Genomic DNA, 21,586 nt, shown 5'->3' with positions numbered 1-21,586 from the left:
CCAGACGGAGAAGTCCCTGCTGGTGAAACTAAACGACGACAAGCCACGCGCTCACGCATGAATCGTCGGCGCGCAATCACACGCTCCAGCTGACGCGTCACGAAGCGGGCACGTAACGGTCACTGTCAAGGTTACTAACATACGGCTCCCAGCCCCCTCTCAGTCAGAGCTTGCAAACGAGCCGTAAGGGGCCCGTCTCGCAGCGGAAGGGGTCAACGAACTTCGTGAGCGCTGCGTGCGCCTGCAACCAGTGAAAGTGCACGGCTCTCATACGCGCCGGCGACCCCGTGGCACCGTTTCGCTGGTGTCGTCAAGACCGCCTTCTCTTCCCCCATCCGTTTGAAGCCTTGGAGAAGCAGACGACGGTGTCTGTTTCGTCGTCTGCAGCTATCCGTGAGCGCCGTGCTCCTCGCGTGCGACCCTTGAGGACTCGCAGACGACAGTAAGGTCCACGTCGTCGGTTATCTTGTACTCTTGAAAAGGAGCCGCTCGCTCGTACGTCTGTTCCAGGAGGAAAAGTTTGTCGAACGTGCTCGATTTGCGCTCAGACGCGCGTGAGCGTTCGGATTCAAACGTCCCTCGGGCACCAAAGGTCAAGTTTCTGGGGAATACGCGGAAATAGCCGCGAGGACAAGAGACAAGCCTGCACAGCTCTCGAGCGCGATGCGCGGGCTTTGGCAGACTATTTTAGACCCGTCTGGATAGCAATGAACGCCCCTGGTTATGATGCAGGATTTCTTTCCAGTGGGAAAATATAGACCGCCTGTCGGTCGGTGGTCCGTTGTTGACTGACCCGGCGCCGACTTTGCGAAGCGCGAAAGAGTAAGCAGACTGTGAAGGCCGTGGTCTGTCGAGCACAAAAAGCGGCGAGCTGTCGGTGCGTTTAGAGCGGCGCTTCTGCCAGTGATACTTCTGTAAAATTGCCTTGGACTCATTTTACAAAATGAATGCGGGAGCAGTGTGGTTGATCTCTCTACCATGTTAGTACTAACGCCAAGTGCAGCTCTACCAGCGCTGAAATAAACGGCAGTTGCGTAGGGAAAGCTGAGGTATTGGTTTCTTGCCTGGTTTATTCTATAATTAACATGATTTATTCTATAAACAATTATTTAAAATCACCTTTATCTAGATGCAACTTTAAACTAGATGTAAACGGTGAAATTGCCGCATGCAATTCGCTTGGTATTAGCTCAGTGGCCACTGGCTTGTGAGACCTTACCGTTTCTTGGTCATACGGCAAGAAGCTTGTGACCCGGCGAAAAGGTCAAAGAAATGTCTGCGTAAAAGCTTGTATCTTCGCGGCAAATGAGGACTCACACCCAACGCTTGAACTTCGAGAGAAAAAGTAGTGTGCAGGGCAAGTGCTCCAGGGCACAATTTGGTTTCGCACAGAAAAATCTCCTCCAACGCAGGACAAAAGCAAGCCATTAAGAGATATACGAACACAGAAACCAAAAGCCAAGCGCGAAGATAACACGCAGGATAAAAGCAAGCGACTAAGACATATTAGAACACAGGCACCGAAAGGCAAACGTGGAGATAAAAAACGCTTCGCTGCCAAAACTAACCTAAAGTATAAAGAATGGAAGTAGCGACAGAAACCCAGCAAGTCCTCCGTTAAAAGCTGAAGAACAGAAAGTACTGCACTCAAGATGGAATGGCTGTGTCGAGGCATTAGGTAAACAAACAGCAAAATACAGGAAAAGGTAAACAATACAACATAGCGGTTGGGCAAGCACGTCAAAGATTAACATCCAAAAACACTTCGATACCTTCTTGGGATATAACTTTATTATTAGATGATATACGGTAGTTCATAGTAAATTACTATGATATTGTGACTATTTGTTGTAATATTCCTGAATGAACTGCTAATCAAGAAAAAGGTGCAGTGTCACGTTTAAGCAACGGTTTTGCAACGGTTCAGGGAGATGGCAGCCGTCGGGTGTAACCATTCGTACGGCAACCTTTGACGACTAGCGGCATAAAAATATTAAGGCGTTCTACAAAGTCACCTTCCACCATTTGTATGCAAGCTGGAGGCTTCTTCGAAGCGTCTCAAGGCTTGCATGGTGAACTGCATTACGCTATTCCCGCATAGAAGCCATGTTTTAGTCAAATGGAATGTTTAGCTTCCGAATTTTCCCGCCTGGTCACTTCGCTTGGTCCTTCTGGATCGTTGTAGCGAATGTGACCTGCCGGGACTTCTTAGAGTGCAAGAAAAAATCGCTTTTTTGTACGGTTTGAATTGATTGATTGATTGATTGATTGATTGATTGATTGATTGATTGATTGATTGATTGATTGATTGATTGATTGATTGATTGATTGATTGATTGATTGATTGATTGATTGATTGATTGATTGATTGATTGACAGCGCTGCGGAAAGAGGAAGCTCGCCATTGTTACCTTCGCAGCAGTAAGCTGAAGTAGACGCCACGGGTGAAGAACTACAAATGTACGCGTTGCATTAGGCGCATCGCTGAAGTGGGCCCACGAGAAATCACTCATGTGCGTACAGTCTGGTCGGCCGCGCAGACTGGGAAACAGCTACACTGTGCGAATGCTGCTATTTTTGTGCGTGCCTATGCCACGTTTGATGAACTTGCATTGAGTTGTGGTCAGCAGGGGATTACCTACGCAATGCGCGATGTCGAGGGCATCTGCATGGAACCCTCGCGGAGGCGGCTGCTTTTCCGATGGAGGCGGAAAGCAAAAACGCCCGCGTGTCGAGATTTCAGCGCACCTTAAAGTTCCCCAGGTGGTCTAAACTAATCCGGAGCCCTCCACTATACGGCGCGTCTCGTAGCCCAAGTGTTGCTTGGACACGTTAAACGCCACAAAATTTTAACATTCGAAGATGTGGCGTGTCATCGGGCGACGTGCACTCCTTTCCGAACGTTCAATGCTTTTTGTTGACAAGCTTGAAATAGAAGAGGGAAATTTTTATTCGCAAAAATTAGTAGCGAGGCATTTACCAGTAATATATTAAGTTAGTTTACCGGAACGAATTTGACGTGGTACTAAATTTGCTGGATCCTGCTAATGGTGCGTTAAAGAAGAGTAGCACGATTCTTCCGGGCACTTCCCGTGTAGCACGGATGTGGATCTCAGTGCGTTTTTTGTTTGTTTGTTTGTTTGTTATTTTGTTTGTTTGTTTGTTTGTTTGTTTGTGTTTGTTTGTTTTTAAACAAATGGGGTGCTCGAGTAGGAGCCGTGTGGTATGTAGATTTTGCTGGTAACTGAGAATAGCTGTTTCACATTACGGACATGACCAACACAGTCACTGGGCTCACAATTTTAGTATTCAGGACTGTCTAAAAACATACGTATATAAGACATGCCTCCGCTTGAAAAGGCTTTGCTAATACCCGACCACTGATGTACTCGAGCTTTCTGGAATTAAGCGCAAAGAAGCCACGCATCTTTGTTATAAAACGCTGCACGACATTTCAAGATTCCTCAGCTGCACCAATCCGCCTTGTTGTTTGCCCAGTCGTTGGCTAAGCTGCGTCTGGGAGACCTGGAAAACGGCCAAGAGCAACCCCGGCGTTGACGATGTATTTACCGTGACGAGATTGCCCCCTGTATCGCGCGTAAAATCAGCGCCTGTTCTGCGTTGTCCCCGCGCGGCGGCCCGAATGCATGTCCGGCGGGCCGCGTGTCCCAAGAATCGCAGAATAGGGCGAATTCACGTTTTAGACGGACGCGCGTAAATCGAGGCGCCCTTTTTGTACACCGTATCTGACGCTTCTTTTAAATGCGGAGCATTTCTTAGGCTCGCGATGTCACTCGTCGATGTTGTCGGCGCCGTCCACACGCTCACTGCACATGCGCGTCGCGTCGAGGCGCAGGTGCGCGTCTCTCCCCCGTACCCTCCTCGCTCTCAACAACAGGTGCGGCAGTGCGGGAGGAGCGCATGTACCCCGTGCGCTCCGTCGCTCTCAACAACAGCTGCGGCGGTGCGGGGGGAGCGCGTCTGTGCGCGCATGCGTCGTAGCTACCCGTGCGCTGCGTCGCGCTCAACAGTAACGGCGGCAGGGCATGTGCACGTGATAACGGCGTGGTGGGTGCGTGGAAAGTTCGCGCGCTTGTGTACGGAAGTGTGCGCATGCGCGTCTCTCCCCCGTACTCCTCTCCCTCGAACGCGGGCGGTGTGTATATAAGCGGCGGAGCGCGCGTTCGGAATTCAGTCAAGGGCGTCTTTGCTTGGGTTTCGCTTGACTTGACGCTTTGCTTGACGGCACCAAGCAATAAAGATAGACTTTAACTTTACACTCCTTGCCTTCGCTTCTCCTTCATTCAATAAATAAGAATAATAACGACGAAATAACAATTAAGCATTCCCAAACCATACCCAATTACGCAACATTCACGCGATACCCCCATCACTCTGCGACGCATTTACTCGAGTTCCCCCCGTGGGAAGATGCGGGCGGGTTTTTTCTTTTGCATTAATAGCCGTCAATAGTCTATGGGCGAGGAGGTTTTTTTTTCTTTCTTGCCGGCAATCCAACCTGCCGGGCAGTTTGCCGGGCTACCAGCGTGTCTATAATTTAAAAACGAGAAGGCGGCGTGCCAGCAGGTGCATGAATCTTTGCCGCTGGTTTACTTTGTAAAAGCATCAATCCGGTAGTCGGTTTGAAAGCACTTCATAAATTTCATATCAATTTAACATCGTGTCGAATTAATATTTCGTGTATTGTATACAGTTAAACCTGGATGTAACGAAGTCGACAAAATGTTACATGCAGGTTTCGAGTGAAGGCTCGAGGGAACGAAGCTGAAACGGAGCTAAAATGCGAGAAATCGGCGAAGGTGAACCCACCCTTCCTGGGTTCATTTCACGGTGAAAAACTGCGTGAGTTACGCCTGGTGCTTTCGCACGAGCTCAGACACTACACGGCACTCCAAAGAAGCCAGGTCACTTACTCCGGTGTTAACGAACGTAACTTAAGTGTGACTTTTACCTTTTGACACTTTTCGGTGCCTTGACGCCTTAGAAGAACCAAAGTTATGCTGAAAGGGTGCCTTTTTGCGAACATGATGCTCTTTACCGCACTCAATATTGTTGAGAGGGCGCTATGCCAGACGGCAACATCCTTCTTTCTCGCCAGCGCAGACGGCATTTGAAATTGTGCGCTTTTCTTGAAAAGATACAATTTTTTTTTGTTTTTTAGCAGCAGCATTCATCACCGATGAACCGATACCACAGACAGAAGTGGAGACGCACGACTACACGCCGACAGGAAACCTAAGTCCGGAGCCGACACCACACTCACACGTGGAAACGCACGGTAGTTTGCGCTGGGGGCGAAAAAACAATATTATGGGTAGTTACTCTTGCTAGCTGGCGTGGTGTCACGGTACACAAGCAGAACCAGAAGTGACTGCTACGTTAGCCACGGGATGGTGCTAGCCCCTTTGTTCATCACCATCATCATCATGGCGAATTTCGTGTTTAGGCGATTCGAAACGTTTTCATTGCTGTTGGTTCCTTACTCTAGAGCTAGTATTTATTAAATCAGTTCATTTCTCCGGTCGATTTTTAAGTAAATGTGCAAAAAACAATGACCGATCAGCTCACCGACTTCGTTACATCAGGGTTGACCACCGCGGCGTTTCCTTGCGTAGAGGTCTTAAAGGAGCCATGAAGACAAAATACAAGTTGGGTTTATTAGAAAGCCTGCTTAGTGCCGATAACAATGATACCAATATCATCGCAATCTCCGAACAAATAACGGAGATATTAAAGAAAACGTGTGAAGCAGTCGCGACCCCTTAGCCAATTTCCCGCAACTTTTCTATGACGTCACGGAACCTTGTTTGTGCGATTGGCGGCCGCTTAACTGACCTGTCGCGACGACACATGACTGGACGGCTGTAATGGGGCCTCTGGTTCCATTTGACCGCATCACTTGAATGCTAACGTGCAGTTAACGCACTGAAAATTATGTTTTATTGTTGGCCCGTACGAGGTCATTCTTGCTCATAACACGTCACTGTGGCGCAAAATTTGAAAGTTTTTAAATACGCTTTTTTTCGTTAATGAAACATCTTTTGGGGCTGTAATGGAGCTGAGTGAGATACTGAATCCTAGTTCTTTCAAAACAAACACGAAGTTGTATTTTCTCTTCATGGCTCCTTTAAACACATGGGGGCAGCAATGAGGAATTGAAAAACTTCGTTAAATACAGGAATTCATTACATAGGGGTTCGTTAGATCTAGGTTTACCTGTACTGTACAGCCACTGGTTGACGTCAATTCTGAGCAGTAAGTACGCGGGTGGCAGTTATAACATTTTCTTCGTTTTATTTAATTGCTTAACACTTGGCAAAATCTGTCATTCTGAAATTTAGAACTTTAAATTTATGTCAATATATAATAACTGGAAATTCCCCGCTACACCATGGTGTATGCTAAGCCGCTTTTTGGTTGTTGTTGTTTTTTTCTTACTCCGGTTTATGGTAAACAAAAGCTCTTGACTTACACCGTTAAAAGGAAAGTATTTGAACAAAGAATATTTTATGCTGTGCGCGCGTGCGTGAAGCAGTTTAGGAAGTCAAACTCCCATCGTCTCTGCTGACCGGTAACATGCAAATCGAGTGATTGTACACTGTATACTTCGTGTTGTCATCCGGTTGATCCACCAGCACAGTAGCAGTCTACCACAATGTGTCTGGCACAGACATGCGTACGGAACAGAGTTGCGTTACTCAAATGTGCATTGTTGGACACCGCGGCGCCCTGCTTTTCTCCTCATGGAACACTATGCTCTTCTTGGAACCCTAGCGGATAACTTATTTAGAAATTCCATATGTCTACCACAACGACAGCCTAAAACCGCCATTTCGGTACCTCATTTCGATGTGTTCCAAGCAGTGACAGTCATCGGTGCTCACAGCCTCAATCGTCCGGGGTTCAGCGACCTTGGAGCCCTCGCCTTGGTCTCTGCTGCTAAACTGCCGCGCGTTTGTGTCGCTTTTTCGATTATTTGTGCATGTCGCCTGACCATCTGCATTCTCTGTCCGCCGATACCCAGCCGGTACAGCCTTATTCGACGTAATAAACAGCCACAACGGCCTTTAATCGTTTCAGTTGATTATACGCGCACACAGAACCTTGGCCATCGTTTTTAAACACCCTCCAAATACGCTTATCTTATCGTACACCTCCCCTTTCCACGCGACAACTGGCGCCCAGGAGACGAGATGCAGCAGCCACTTCGCGAGCCAAGTTTCAAATATACACAGGCCCCTTCTCCCTCTTCGACCAACTCTGCCGCCTGCATACCTACCTGTTCAGACCTCTATTGCCAACACCGTTTGTCTATTTTTGTCCCGCCCAAGACCTTCCTGGCCAAGGCCACCTGATCGGACGACCCTTCTTTCTTCGCGACATTGTGAATGTTCGGCTAAACGCGCTGGCGGTTGTTCCGCGTCGCGCTTCCTCGACGCCTTCATTGGCTCGACGCCAGCGGGCCTGAAGCTCTCTCCAGAAACAGATCTTGGTGTTTTATGTGCCCATTCAGTCCAGGACTTCTCTTATAATACAGATTCGATTGAAAAAAGCTACGTAGTTTCCCTGGAGTAGTTCGGCGCCGTCAAAAATGATAAATCCGACATTCGTTATATTTATTTGTATGGGTGTGTAAGTGGCACACTTCAATTCTAGCTTGGCGCGTTACGCACGGCGTTGAACTGTGGTGGACGCTGGCGCTGAATGTGTCACTCGGGCTGCATCTGCGGGCACTTGACAAGCAAGCCATGCGTAGCATTCCACGCGACGAGGGTGCCCGCGGCATTTACCCGAACATAAGTAGACCTTGGGTTAATTGGAGTATCCATTAACCCAAGGGCAACAGAGTGGATCCCTAGAGAGGGCAAGCAGGGCAGAGGGCGGCAGAAAGTTAGATGGGCAGATGACATCAAGGAGTTTGCGGGGACAAATTGGTCGCAGTTAGCACAGGACAGGGGTAATTGGAGATATGTGGGAGAGGCCTTTGCCCTGCAGTGGCCGTAGATAGACTGGTGGTGATGACGATGGTGGTGGTTATGATGATGATGATGATGATGATGATAATGGTGGCGGCGGTTATGATGATGATGATGATGATGATGATGATGGTGGTGGTGGTGATGATGATGATGATGATGATGATGATGAAGTAGACCTCCACTGAAGACACAGTGAACAAGACTACAACACGAGCGCTGTGTTGTCGCCTTGTTTATTATGTCGTATTAGTTCGTGCTGTTGTATCCCTATAAATACACACCACCCGGCCCAGTTCTCAACACTCTCACACCTTTTAAGAGCGGAGCTGTTTAAAGGTTTCTCGCGCCGCAAAAACCGGTTCCCAGTATAGAAAACGTTCAGAAAAAAAAACATAAAAAGGGCATGCCCTCAAATTCTCATATAAGACGGCTTATATTGCCTCTTAAAAAATGTCTTCCCGGCAAAGCATTTTTGTTTAGAGGTGGAGCCGACGTTAAGAAGATCGATGTAAGCTTGCGCTTTGTAGGTTGGCTTTTTCACATTGCCTGTTGCGCAGTGAAGCATGGCAATCTAGGGAGGGAGCAGGACTACACAAAAAGGCTCTAACTCTTGTGTTATCGACAATATCCTGAAACTAATTATACGGCAAATGGCCTCAAATGCGACTCTACCATTATAGCGAGTGTCATTTACTTGTAACTAGTTCACAGTGAAGTTCTAAACGTTACACAATTACGGTCTGCTGTACATGAATGACCGTGTACGGAGGGAAGTACGGTTGCAGAAAGCAGCTGTGACTTCCTTTACCTTTACTATCCGGAAACAAATGACGGGAAAATTAGCCGCCAAGAGGACTCTAACATTACGCACAAAAAAGAAGCGGAAGCTAAACTAAATCTCCGTAAAGACAACCCACAGTTTTGTTGTTTCAGGAGAATTCACACTGGGTGAAATTAGTTTTGCTTTTTTCTTTCTTTTATAGCGACGCCATTAGCCTTTCGTCGATCGGAGCTCACGTGTCGCCGAATAGCAGAAAAACACTACTGAACAAGCGAGCGAACGCGACATTCAGGGTCAAAGGAGAGAGAGAGAGAGAGAGAGAGAGAGAGAGAGAGAGAGAGAGAGAGAGAGAGAGAGAGAGAGAGAGAGAGAGAGAGAGAGAGAGAGAGAGAGAGAAACTTTATTGTACAAGGCAGTTAAGAGGGCGGGGTGGTCGGTGGCATGAACCGGACGGCGACAGCGGGGCCTCGGTTCACCTGGGAGATTTGGATCCCTGGATCCGAGCTACCCAGCGCCCCCTCCCACTGCTCGTCTGCCTCCCATTGGACTGCAAGGATAAGTCGACGTGAACATCTGCAACGCGAAAGCTTCGAGGCCACGCCGCGAACACGTGCACAATCACCCGCCGATCACGTGGACACTGCCGGCCGGCAGCTCAGCCGCAGTTTTATCACGAACCGGAAGCAGACAGGGAGTATAGAACGAGCACCTAGTTACCCCTCAACTTCACTGGCCATCCACGTATGTTGAACAGGATGTCTGCTCAATATTTTCGCAAATGTCGACTTAAATTAAGACGGTGGACCAATAATTATGACCCAGCCGGGACGACGTGCGATAGAGATAAAAAAAGTGGCGCACGTGGGCGTCACCAAACTGGAGCACTAGCGTACTTATATTGAAGCAAAGTTCTTTTTTGCATTCCCGCACCTCCTAATTTATGGGGCCGAACCACATTTCTGCCTGACCTATATACCCAAAGAAATCCTTCAGACACCTTGGTCTTATATCACGCGATGTTCCACTCGAAACTAGCATATTACACCGTGCATGCTGCGCAAGCGGCGCGAAGCCATCTCCGCCTCCGGCAGTGATTGCGCATGCGCCGCAAGATTCCCGCGGCGCCCTTCGGAGCGCTCTGTGTTACCTCGTGGCCGCGCCCGTACAAGCGCGCTTTCTAGGTACTCATCAGACGGTCTTTGTTCTAACACCATATCGCATACCTTGCAGGTCGTACATTGCATTTAAGAGAAACAGGTAAAAGCAGTACAAAAGTAAAAAAAAAAAACACGCCCAACGTGGGGCTCGAACCCACGACCCTGAGATTAAGAGTCTCATGCTCTACCGACTGAGCTAGCCGGGCGCCATGATTGCATGGCCGTAATCGGGATCTACTATCGGTCTACACAGAAAAACAGGTTTTGTTTTTGGTTTTCTTTTTAGTTGTTCTTTTTTTTTTAGGTTGCGGTCTTTCAAGATTCTCTCGCTATGATCCGTGAAGATAGCGTAGATATGAGAAGAACCTGGCGGGGAAATATTTGTCCAATGCTCCACGATATCTCCCCTTCCTTTGAACACCAATAGAATTTTTTTTTCTTTTTTTATTTAACCCGAGGAAGACGGAATGTTCTTCATGTTTTTAGCATGTCCTACATTTGATTCCCAACACGAAAAAAATATAGAATGGGTCTGTCAAACGATAATTGAGAGCACATATACAAATGCCTTTTGCATGTTCTCACCTTATATAAACACATCCTCATATGCACTTGGCCATGGATGTTGTTGCTGTTGCTAGAGACCACCATCAACAATAAGAGATTTTGCGGAGCGCGTTTTTTGACGTACGATGGCTAGTTGTGAGCAATATCACAAAATTAACCGCCAGCAAACGTTTAGAAAGCAGTATTTGGCAGAGAGCGGTTAAAATGCAGAACTTAGCCACTGTACACAGTCAGCCAGCGGCTATTCCGTGGTCCTCTACATCATTTAATATACATTGTTGCGCCGAGGCAAGCATGAACTGAAAACAACCGACGGAATAGAACAAACACGTCCTACATACGTACGCCGTACGGGTGCCTGACGCCGTGGGACTTAATTGGTAGTTTTGCGCTTAAAGGAGCCACAAGAACAACGCACATAGTCTTGCTGTTCAAAAGGAGTTATAATCGCAATTTTATAGCTCGATCAGCTCCGTATACCGGCCGCGAAGGTTGTTGTTTTCACACCCGTACACGCACACTAGCCGCGTTTACATGTATCTCATTGCCCCGGGTGCGATGGCGGCGCCATACGAGGCCCATTTACATTGACCCGACGAGGGCGCGTTGAGTTGAAATAAACAGGTTCTTTGGACTCGACGCACTCATGTATAAGCGGACGCGGTGAGTCGAAAAGCGGCCGTGGCGGGTCCGTTCGACTCGCAGGCAGGGGGTGGGTTGACGCGCTCGTCGGGCTGAGTCGATGGGCCGTGGGGAGCTGAATACCGTATTTGCACGATTATAACGCGCCACCGATTGTACCGCGCGGGTAGGTTCGCGCAGGAAAATCCGAAAAAATAATTGGACGTCGGCTTTACCACGCAGGTGTAAAATAAATTACACTACTTACCTAGAAGAAGCAGATGTTATTTTGCGCGTGCAACTGTGGCAGCCAAAAATAAATTGCGCTTCGTAAACTTGCTTATCCAGCTCTTGCAGGGAATAAAACTATAGTGGGAAAAATTGAAGCTGTTTGCGATTTCAAGTGTCTTGACCTTCATAATTCTATGTGTGACGGGCTAATTGCAATAGTAGAAAAATGTGCAACCGCTGACCAAGGTATGTCATTCAGGAATGAGTGCGCCGAAATTCACTCACGTGATATTGACGGATTTTTTTATTGGATTGAGTTAGAGTTTGGGAGGACCTCGTGCCTATGGCAATGTTGCTGGCCGATTTAAAACCTCATTCAGTTTTGAGACCGCGGATTGTAACGCGCACAGAAATTTTAAGGCTCACTTTTAGCCAAAGAAGGTGCGCGCTAGAATCGTAAAAATACGGTAGCTCCTTCTCCGGCAATCCTCCGGCCCCCTCGCCTCGACTCTTTGAATGGAGCTCAGGTAGCTGAACCCGCCAGTCGACTCGACCCTCCCTCGTCAGGTCCATGTATCCGGGGCTACGGTGTCGCACATCGAAATCAAAGCAGCGTTTCTGGCGCTTGCGGTGCTTGGCGCGGCTGGTTCGCGTTTTTTTTTTTTTCGACTAGCATTGTTTGGCGCCTCACACCCTATTGAGTTGTTTTTACATGCAAAGCTTCGCTTGCATTTCGTACTGTTGTTGTCGATATAATTCGCAATGCGATGCGCTCACGTTTACATGCCCTTCGAAAGTCGACTTACGCGTCTCAATCCACCCCTGTCTGGCGCATTAATGCGACGTGCTCTCCTAGGGCATCAGCCCCGTTTACATCGACGCGATGCGCTAGAAAGCTGATGCGACGCGATGCGACGCGCCACTTGTCGCATTCATATGTAAACGCGGCAACTGACACGCACGCACACACATACATACACATGCAAACAAACAAAAATCACTGCTATTGTGAGTTTTCAAAATCCCTGCTGCGTAACGTCAGCGGTGACGTCATCAGTTAAATACCAGAACCAGAGTAATGAGCATGCTGACAGTATGCTAGCGTTCAACCGGTATGAGGAATCAGAAGAGGAACAGCAGTACAATTGCACAATTGTGTTTATTGGCAGCTTTTTTTTTTTTTTTTTTTTTTTTTGCGGCCGTCAATCACACAAAAGAGTCCAGGTAACTGGTTGGCGAGTCGCCATCTTTTTATCTGTTTTCCTCGCAATGCATCCCAGTTGTCCGAAGTATGCCGAAAAAATTCGCGCCCTTGGTATTCAGGCGTGGCAGTCTCTCACATGACGCAAACGTGTATATTGCTTTCGTTTTCTTTTTGAGAGCTAGCTACGTACGGTGTTATCCAAACCCGAAAACTCTGTTCCGATGCAGAACCCTCTCTCGTTCCCATCTGTGATCGCTGTAAGGCTCTCGGGAGTTCGTATTTCCACATATATACAATGGCACGATTCATTGGTCTAAGATGGCGGGTGAAGCATCTGTGCCTGACGGCTAATCTTCCTTTTTCTACCTCTCTGTGAGCCTTGAGCCTGGAGCAGCAAGACGAGCGATCACATGCTCAAAGCACTGAGAGACAAGCTCATCAAGCCTACAGCAAACTTTCGTAATTAATACGCTCAGTCTTACATGTTCAAGAGCAGCATGACACGAACGGGCATAAGGCTATGTACGGGAGTTTGTTTCATTAGAGGAAAAAGGCTAGTGCTATTCTCTCTATATTTCTTCCTACTTTCTCTCTTTTTTTCTTTCCATCCATCCATCCATCCATCCAGCCAGCCATCTCCCTCCCTCCCTCTCTCTCTCTCTCTCTCTCTCTCTCTCTCTCTCTCTCTCTCTCTCTCTCTCTCTCTCTCTCTCTCTCTCTCTCTCTCTCTCTCTCTCTCTCTCTCTCTCCTCTAGGTTCCCTATCACATTTTATTGTCACTCAAAATGAAACAAACCCTTGAGTTGTGCTGCGTTCCCCTTAAATTTGAGGCCCTGCATCATCATGGGCGATTTTCATTGTAAAGGCCGCGAGTTCTGTGCACAGCTACATTGAGTACGACCATGTCGCAGAGCTAGGACTTGCCTCTCTTGTCATGCCATCTCCTTCACGAATTGTAAAATATTCGAGATGTCTCGGGAAATCAAGAATAACACGCACCGAAAAAAAAGCAAAAACAAACGCCCAAAGTCGCGCTCAAACTCAAGATTTTTCATCTCCTTCGGGAATTGTAAAACATTCGACATGTCTAGAGAAATCCCGAATCACACACACCGGGGAAAAAAAGTTAAAAAAAATGACGCCCAACGTGGGGCTCGAACCCACGACCCTGAGATTAAGAGTCTCATGCTCTACCGACTGAGCTAGCCGGGCAGTGCTTATGAGAGCGCACTCGGTGCTTCTTGATGGTTGTTCATGTGCTGGTATGTAAGCAACGTTTGCAAGAAAAAAAGTGTAGTGTAGGTTGGCGGGTATTCCAAATTCAATAATAGCACGCCGTTATAGTCTCCTATTCTTCTAGGCGAACCAATCGCACTGCGCACAGCCAAGGCAGTGCGATTTCGAACATTTCGAACATTTCGAAGTTTTGAACGAAGTTTCGAACATTTTTCAACAATTCCGGAATGTTGTAAAAATAGTTCTGCACACTAACTATAAAAAATCAAGCAAGCGCTTCGATGACGCACCACGTACCAAGGTGATTGAGTACGCAGGATAAACAGTCGTGCCGCGTGCCAAGGCTTAACCGCTTGGGGCGATTTTTGCCCTCACGGCCGCTACTGTGCCACTCACTCGCCGACGTAACCACACATACGGATGGCTGCTGGCGACGTCAACACTGCCGACACGTTTTACTTGTGCTGTTAAGCATTCGTAACTTCGCTATAAACATAGTAAAAACAAATGACACATCCGATTCGCTGTAACTCCACGGCGCGCCTCTGAGCTGTTGTCACACGGTTTCTCGTGGCGACATACCCAATTTAGTATGCAGCGCTAGCGCGCGCACACGTGGTATTTCCCGAGCAGGTACAAAGTTGCTTTCGCGATACACGCCTCGGAAACGCTTAATTTGGACAGACGAAATAATTTTGCGCCATCCAGTATGTTTACTATAGAGAATCGTGCGCCGTTAAACAAAGCGACTAAACTAACATATACAGTGGAGCCCCATTCATGCGCTTTTCGCCGGACCGGGAAAAGAAAACGTAAGAACCAGGAAAACACAGCAGTGAGGAAACCTTCGAAAATGAAGGGAAATAGTGTAGCTTTGACTTGCAACCATGTATTTCTGCAACATTGGCTTTCGAACCTTAAAAAAACTGGAGAATGTAGGATTGCCGTTTTTTGCGACCGCTGGTAAACACCACGGGTGGCAATGCAAGGTCTCTAGCCATGTCGACTCTCTTCCGCGCTGGCTGCTTGTTTGCTGCACTTAGTACGTCAAGGTTTTTCGTGAAGGGCAAATGCCTCCCCCCGTCTTCGCGACGCCATCAAGGCACGACAAAGTTCGCGGTTGCAAGTTCAACGGTGCTCTCAAAGCTTGAAGCGCACGGTGACGACGAGAGCAATGAAAGCGCGGGCACCGGCGCCTCAACAACTAAAGAGGCATTGATCGGATGTTGTTGACATCGCTACCGCGCTTCCCCTACTGCACGTGCTACGCTGCTATGAACCAATGCTCAACCAGCGCGCACGTTTTAACGGTTTAAGAGAGATAGGAATATTGGCACGTTTTCTTTTTTTAAGAAAATAGCAAAACGTGGTCAACAGCAACACGCCGCAAACGATGTTTACTACGTGCGGGAGGACTTTGCGAGCGCAACGGAGCCGTCAGATGTTTCCAGCAATGGGATTGGGCCCTGAGCTACGACTTTTAGTTTAATGCGGGTACAGTGAACGGCTGTGTCTGCTTTTTTAAACACGCCACTCGGGCATCACTGCCCTTTATCAAGAATTCATTGAATCTACGCGAAGTAGGCGGGGCAAGCTGCATGCGCAAGGCCGGTTGCCACGGCTCGTGTAAACATGCTGATGCAGTTGCTATGTTCGTCAACTCATGACTGTGAGCACCGGGCTGCTACTGCCCAATCTTAGCACCGGTATCAAGTTTAACGCCAGTGTTCCCTCTGTTTGAGACAACGAAATGTCAGTCGATCGTATACGGAGTCGGCCGCGATATCTACGTCAAAGTAGCTGCCGAAGCCGCACGGGCAGAATCTCCGCGTGTACACGTCGGAAGGGGTAAGCAGCGATGAGCACAGTAATACAGAAGAGGAATAAACCATACAGATTGCTAAAGCGTACGCAACTCGTAACACTAAAATGCCGGGGTAGGCCTTGTCAAAAAAGAAAAAAACGACAGATTTCACTCCTTCGAGATGATTGACGCGCATGTTTCCTGTGAAATCCCTGCTGCAGCTTCGTGTCATCCCTTACTTCAACTCATATTCCGTAGCATGCAAGGAAGATTGCGGGGGTGTATGCTGGAACGCTGTTTTTGTGCCCGACGAAGTGCGCGTTGCCTATGCAAGTTTCGCCGGGCACCGGCTGCCGCAGGTCCCCCTCAAACTGATGGCGGGCGTGCACAGAAACAAGATCCCCGAGTATAAACCGCATTCACACAGACAGCAAAAACGAACGTTTATGGCCAGAAGTCGATCGGCGTTGTTTACATTGCGCGTCGCACTGCGCGGATTCATCGATGTCGCCTTTCCGCTTCATTTCAAGAGAACTGAGATAAACTATTTTTACGGCAGCATGCTTGCGACCTTTTTTAAAAATGTTGCGGGAGCCTTAGACCTAACAATACACCGAAATACGCTCTACTAGCTCGACGTTTTCACAACGACTGCGGAATCTATGCCCCGTACAGCCACTCCTCCGCGGGCTGACCAACATCCGATTTTCACTCTTAAAAAAAAGGTCGGAGCATTCACTAATGGAATACTAACAAGTTACTTGTCCCAGTATACACTAGGTACTTAGTAACTGGAGGTAGTAAATGTAGCACTTGTCAGAATGACTAACCGAAGCAGGCAGTAAGCACCACTACCCCAACTAGTAAAGTCCCAGCGATAGCACTTTTCTGAGCTACATGCGTTTACTAACTGGCCATGCACAACCTAGTCATAAGCACGACCTTAATCTAGTCATACTACTTCCTACACTCAGTTAATTTACTAACCATACAGTTGTTAGTGCCAGAGCCTACGTACAAAACCGCGGGGTAGTAAGGTTCGTAAGGAGTTAGTAAATACGGCCGTTACTACCTTTTTACGACCTTTTTTATTAAGAGTGTTTGACGGCGCCGCTGTTCGGTGGCGCGGCGGTCGCGCTCGAAACACCAGCGCACGGAGCCTATTCTTGCGGTGGTGCTATAGTGCCTAGAATATACTGGAGTATATTCTAGGCACTATAGTGGTGCTTTATGGCAAACACGCACTTACGGCATTCCGAAGTGAAACTTCCGTTGTAAGCGCAGTGATGATAGTGATAGCATAAAGTAACATAGGTCCATCTAGTGGTGATGAATCGCACCCGCGTGCGGCTTCATGCAGTCAGTTCTGTAGCCAAGCCTGGCCAAGGCTCGTCAACCTTCAAAATGGCGGTCCGCGCATGGTTCCCAGGCGGGTTAGGAGTGCCAGATTGCGTCGAATGATCCGGGAACGTACTCTGAGCCACGACGTAACAGCGAGGATTTTAATACATGGGACTCTATGTGAGCTGCGCCGGGACTAGACAGAAACAACGCAGCAGCCGGGAAAACGCAGCACTGGGGAACGTAAGAGCGGGGTTGTTCTTTATTTGCTTAGCTATATTGAAACACCTAAATAAATAAGGGGTCCTAAAGCCTCAACGCACAATTTATACAAGAAATGATACAAAAATCTATACGGAAATGTATACACATCTATGCACACACCTCTATGAAGAAACGGGAGGCATCGGGAAGTACTACACACTGCGGCCAACAGAGGTTCAACGCCCATTAAAAGTTAAACCGAATTCCACCCAGTTTAAAATCTGCCCAAACAGCCAATCTGGTGATTGTCTTTACGAAGATTCTGTTTAGCCTCGTCGTTTTCTCGTGCGTAATGTTAGAGTCGTTTTAGCGGGTAATTGTCACGTTATTTATTGCTGGACAGTTCTGGTAAAAAGAACAGTCACAGTCGTTTTCTGTACCCATACTCCCTCGGCAAATGGCCATGTACTGACAGCAGCAAGAAATTCTGCCACGTATACAATTTCACTGTGAACTACTTATAACAAGTTAATAAAACTAGGCACATTGTTAGAGTCGTCTAAGAAGCTAATTTTCGTGTAATTTGTTTTGGGATACTTTAGATAACACAAGAGTTGGAGCCATTTTCTGCAATCATATTCCCTCCGTAGAGGGCCATGCTTCACTGCGCAACAGGTGATGTGGAAAAGCCACCTTACAAGAACCAAGCTTACATCGATCTCATTACACTCACCTTCAGATCTGAACACAAATGAATTGCTCAAAAGACATTTGTCCAGGGGCAATATCATCCGTCTTATGCATAAAAAATCTTGGGCCATCTCCACTAACGTGAAACCTGGGAAGGGGTGAAGCATGCAGTGTACAAGTGTATTATTGGTGCCTTGGCGTTTTTGCCAACGGAGATGAAAGCGTTTGCGGGGTATAGGTATACAGCTTTGCTATAAAAGTTTACCTTTAAAGCACAAAACTCTCTACGCGCTCCAGCGCGAGGCGTGAGCGAGTGTCCCGGTGTTTTTTTAGTACCCGTTACGTCCTAGCGCGAGACGTACTAAAAGAGTTTCCCGGTGGTTTAGTACCGTGACTACATGAGACGACGACGACGACGACAGCAGACGCAACAGCCCCAGCCCTTAAGGGGCTTTGCTCGTAATATAGAGGCCCTAGGCTCTCCTTTATTTTTTTATGATTTTTTTCTACAGTGAACACCGGTTGTTTTCGGGGCGGAGAAACCTGCCCGGAGGGAGCGTGACATGATATCAAAACAGAGTGTCGCCAAGCCCAGCTCTGGAACAGCTCCGGTGTTAAAAATCAGCGCAACTTCCCTTTCGTTGAAATGACCGTGCGTGCATTTGTTCCACGCACTCGACCTGCGCTAGTGTGCCAAGAGGCGATGCCGAATGAAGTCCTGTGCCTCATTTTTTTAAAGCTGGCAATTTTAAAGAGGCTTACTGCTGCTCTCCCTTTCCTTTTCCCGCCGTTCTGTCCTTCATTCTATTTTGATTTCTTCTTTTTTCCGATGTAGGCGAAAAGCAAACACGCCCGTGTGTACGAGAATCCGGAGCACGTTTAAGGTCCCCAGGTGGTCGAAATTAACCTGGAGTCCTCCACTACGGCGCTCCTGATCGCCTGCGCTGCGTCGGCGCGTAAAACCCTGCAATCAGGGGCGGTATTCTCGTAACTGTCCCTTTCAAAAACGTCCCTTTTGCGTCCCTTTCATCGTGACGTACTTCCGGCTAAGCAGTAGACGTTGACAGTAGGTTTGCCGCGCTTGCGTTACGTCATTTTCGGTTGTTTGCTTTCAGACAATCAGGTCTCGCCAAAAGGGACACTTTTGAGAGGGACGCAAAAGGGACAAAACTCGAGAATACCGCCCCAGATCACATTTCTTCTTCTTCCGCCGATTGTATCCTCGCGGTGTCCGGCGACCCTCTCGCGGAGAATAGGAAGCGAACGCTCTCGTCCTCCGCGACACGATCGGCCCTCAACCGTTCCGGGCCGTCACCTTCCCTTAACGGACGGCGACACAATCCACCGTTTCCGCTGCCGTGCGCAGAACTCCGGCGGCGGCGACCAGGAGACACGTGTTCTGACCCGATGCAAACATCTTCCCCGCCCGTCCCTGCTAATCGCTGGTGTCGTTTTAAAACCCGCCCGTTTAGAGAGCGGTGATTAGCATCACAAAGCGGCGTCCGCCGAACCGTCGTGGCCGTATGTTGACCCCAAACGCCCCCGCCTGACCATTCTTGGTCGGACAACAGCCCGGCCTTCCGCTCTCTTCTCGTGTTTCCTTTTCCACCTCCACTGCCTCCTTGCTGCTGTACGCGCCTGCGACGCAGGCAACAGGCGAAGGTCGACGCAGGGTGTTGTCGGAAGCTTGGAAAGAGAGACAACTCCAATCGCCAAACGTTCGCTGTTTCGAAAAGCGATCTATCGAACGGCTGGTCAGTGTTCACACTACTGCAGCTTACTAAGGAGGACAATTGAACGCGCATGCAGCAGCGTGATTGGTCGTGAACAACCACATAGTCTATGTATGGGTCATGAATTGGGCAACAAAAAGAGAAATAAGAGCGCGCACTTGTTTCTTTATTACGAATGTCTTCTACGACATGCTTGGAATGAACTTATGAACATATAATTCATTCATTCGTTCATTCAGTCATTCATTCTGGGTATGGCGTTGCGCTGCTGAGCACGAGGTCGCGGGTTCGATTCCCTGCCGCGGCGGTCGCTTTTCTGATGGAGGCGAAAAGCAAAAACGCCCGTGTGTACGAGATTTCGGCGCACGTTAAAGATCCCCAGGTGGTTGAAATTAATCCGGAGCCCTCCACTACGGCGCGCCTCATCGCCTGCGATGCGTCGGCACGTTAAATCCTACAATCAATCAATCAATCAATCAATCAATCAATCAATCATTCATTCATTCATTCATTCATTCATTCATTCATTCATTCATTCATACTGCAAGTCAGCATGCGGTCCCATGAAGGAGGGGTAACACATAACGAGTGAAAGTACACAGCGCGCATGAACACGTTGCTACCTACAGCATGCTACAAAGACGTCTGAATGCTAGCCTAGTATAACAACCACAATCATATCAAACATCACAATCAAAACTGCCTCGTCGGCTGACGATCGAGCGAAGAGAACACCGTACACAACGATCGGTTGCTGGAAATCAAGTGCCTTTGTTAAGCGAAGAGAAATGGTGAAGCCCCCCCGGTCCCCGATGGCACGGCGCCGCAGGCCTGGAACACGATAAGTCACACGTCGCACATCCGGCGGCTTAGGTAACTGGAACCTCCCGAGCACAGCGCGGGAAAGGCACCTTCAGCGAGCCGTCAAGTGCGTTTCCACTACAAAAAAAAATTAAAGCCGTTCCACTCAATGTGAAAGCTGTCGGAAGTGCAGAGCAGTGATTCGCCATAATGGGCTGCACCGCCGTTATCCGCTCACTGCTGCATTTCAAATTTCCCGCCTTCGCAATGCTCGCGCACCCCCTGCCTGAAACTGCGCCAGCGGGAGTTCTGTTCTTTTGGCACTTGCTTTAATTTCATATGCTGGAGCTGTTTTGCGTCATTTAGAACGCGTAATTTTTTTCTTGCGCGGCTGGAGCCTTTCTGCTGCATTTCGAATGCACCATTTCTTTCTTGCGCGGCTGGAGCCTTTCTGCGGCATTTTGAACGCGCCATTTCTTTCTTGCGCGGCTGGAGCCTTTCTGCGTCATTTCGAATGCGCCATTCTTTTCTTGCGCGGCTGGAGCCTTTCTGCGTCATTTCGAATGCGCCATTTCTTTCTTGCGCGGCCGCATCGTTTCGCTTACTATCGTAACAACAAACCCAACGAGCGTTCCCATCTAAAGGAACGCGTGGGCTCCCGGTTATATCGACAGATTTTGCCTGTAATGTATTTGCAGTTTTCTTTGCGCTAAACGATGGGGAGGTGTATGACAAGGGCCAGCGGTTCGCGAGTTTCGAATGCTTATGACTATTTAAACCGCGTGGTTTTCGAAACCTCAGCCTGACTCCCTGACCCCGGTACAGAAGCCTCTACTTGGGTCCGTTATCTCGCTGCGCCGCCTGATTCCGGCAGTCGCATCGACCGTTAGCGAGCTAAGACGACAAGGTGAGCCCATAAAGTGCCCTGCACTTAAAACTATGTCACTCTACCTGCCAATACCCTTTAATGTCGATACATCCTGGCTCGACTATGTATGAAGTATCAGTTAATTGAACAAAGCCGGTTGAACTGAAAGAATGAATAAGTTAGTGTGAAAGAAATATCCCTCGTGTGAGGTCGCTACGCAACGCTGTGTTCAAAAGGAGCGAATCTGACTCCACATATTTATGTGAAATAAAGAACATTGCTTTGTGGCCACTCGCTGTCAGTAAGTGCTGGCAAGTGGAGCCATAGACGGTGAGCTTGACACGTTCA

General features: G+C 48.3%; 1 protein-coding gene and 2 non-coding genes across 4 annotated transcripts in view; all 3 read right to left on the bottom strand.

Annotated features, from left to right (window-relative positions):
- The window catches only part of LOC144141120 (short-chain dehydrogenase/reductase family 16C member 6-like), a 62,664-nt gene that overhangs the window by 29,614 nt on the left and 11,464 nt on the right, over window positions 1–21,586 (bottom strand). The gene's annotated exons all lie outside the window — the stretch shown is intronic.
- Window positions 10,072–10,144, bottom strand: Trnak-cuu (transfer RNA lysine (anticodon CUU)). The gene has a single exon. It is a non-coding gene; the product is annotated as a tRNA-Lys (tRNA).
- Trnak-cuu (transfer RNA lysine (anticodon CUU)) lies at window positions 13,701–13,773 on the bottom strand. Its single transcript has one exon. It is a non-coding gene; the product is annotated as a tRNA-Lys (tRNA).

The sequence above is a fragment of the Haemaphysalis longicornis genome, unplaced genomic scaffold, assembly GCF_048455015.1.
Source record: "Haemaphysalis longicornis isolate Haplotype H1 unplaced genomic scaffold, Haemaphysalis longicornis Haplotype H1 scaffold_6, whole genome shotgun sequence".
In the NCBI taxonomy this organism is placed as follows: Eukaryota; Metazoa; Arthropoda; class Arachnida; order Ixodida; family Ixodidae; genus Haemaphysalis; species Haemaphysalis longicornis.
The sequence above is the reverse complement of the archived record's forward strand: the minus strand, read 5'-3'. Positions and strand labels throughout refer to the sequence as shown.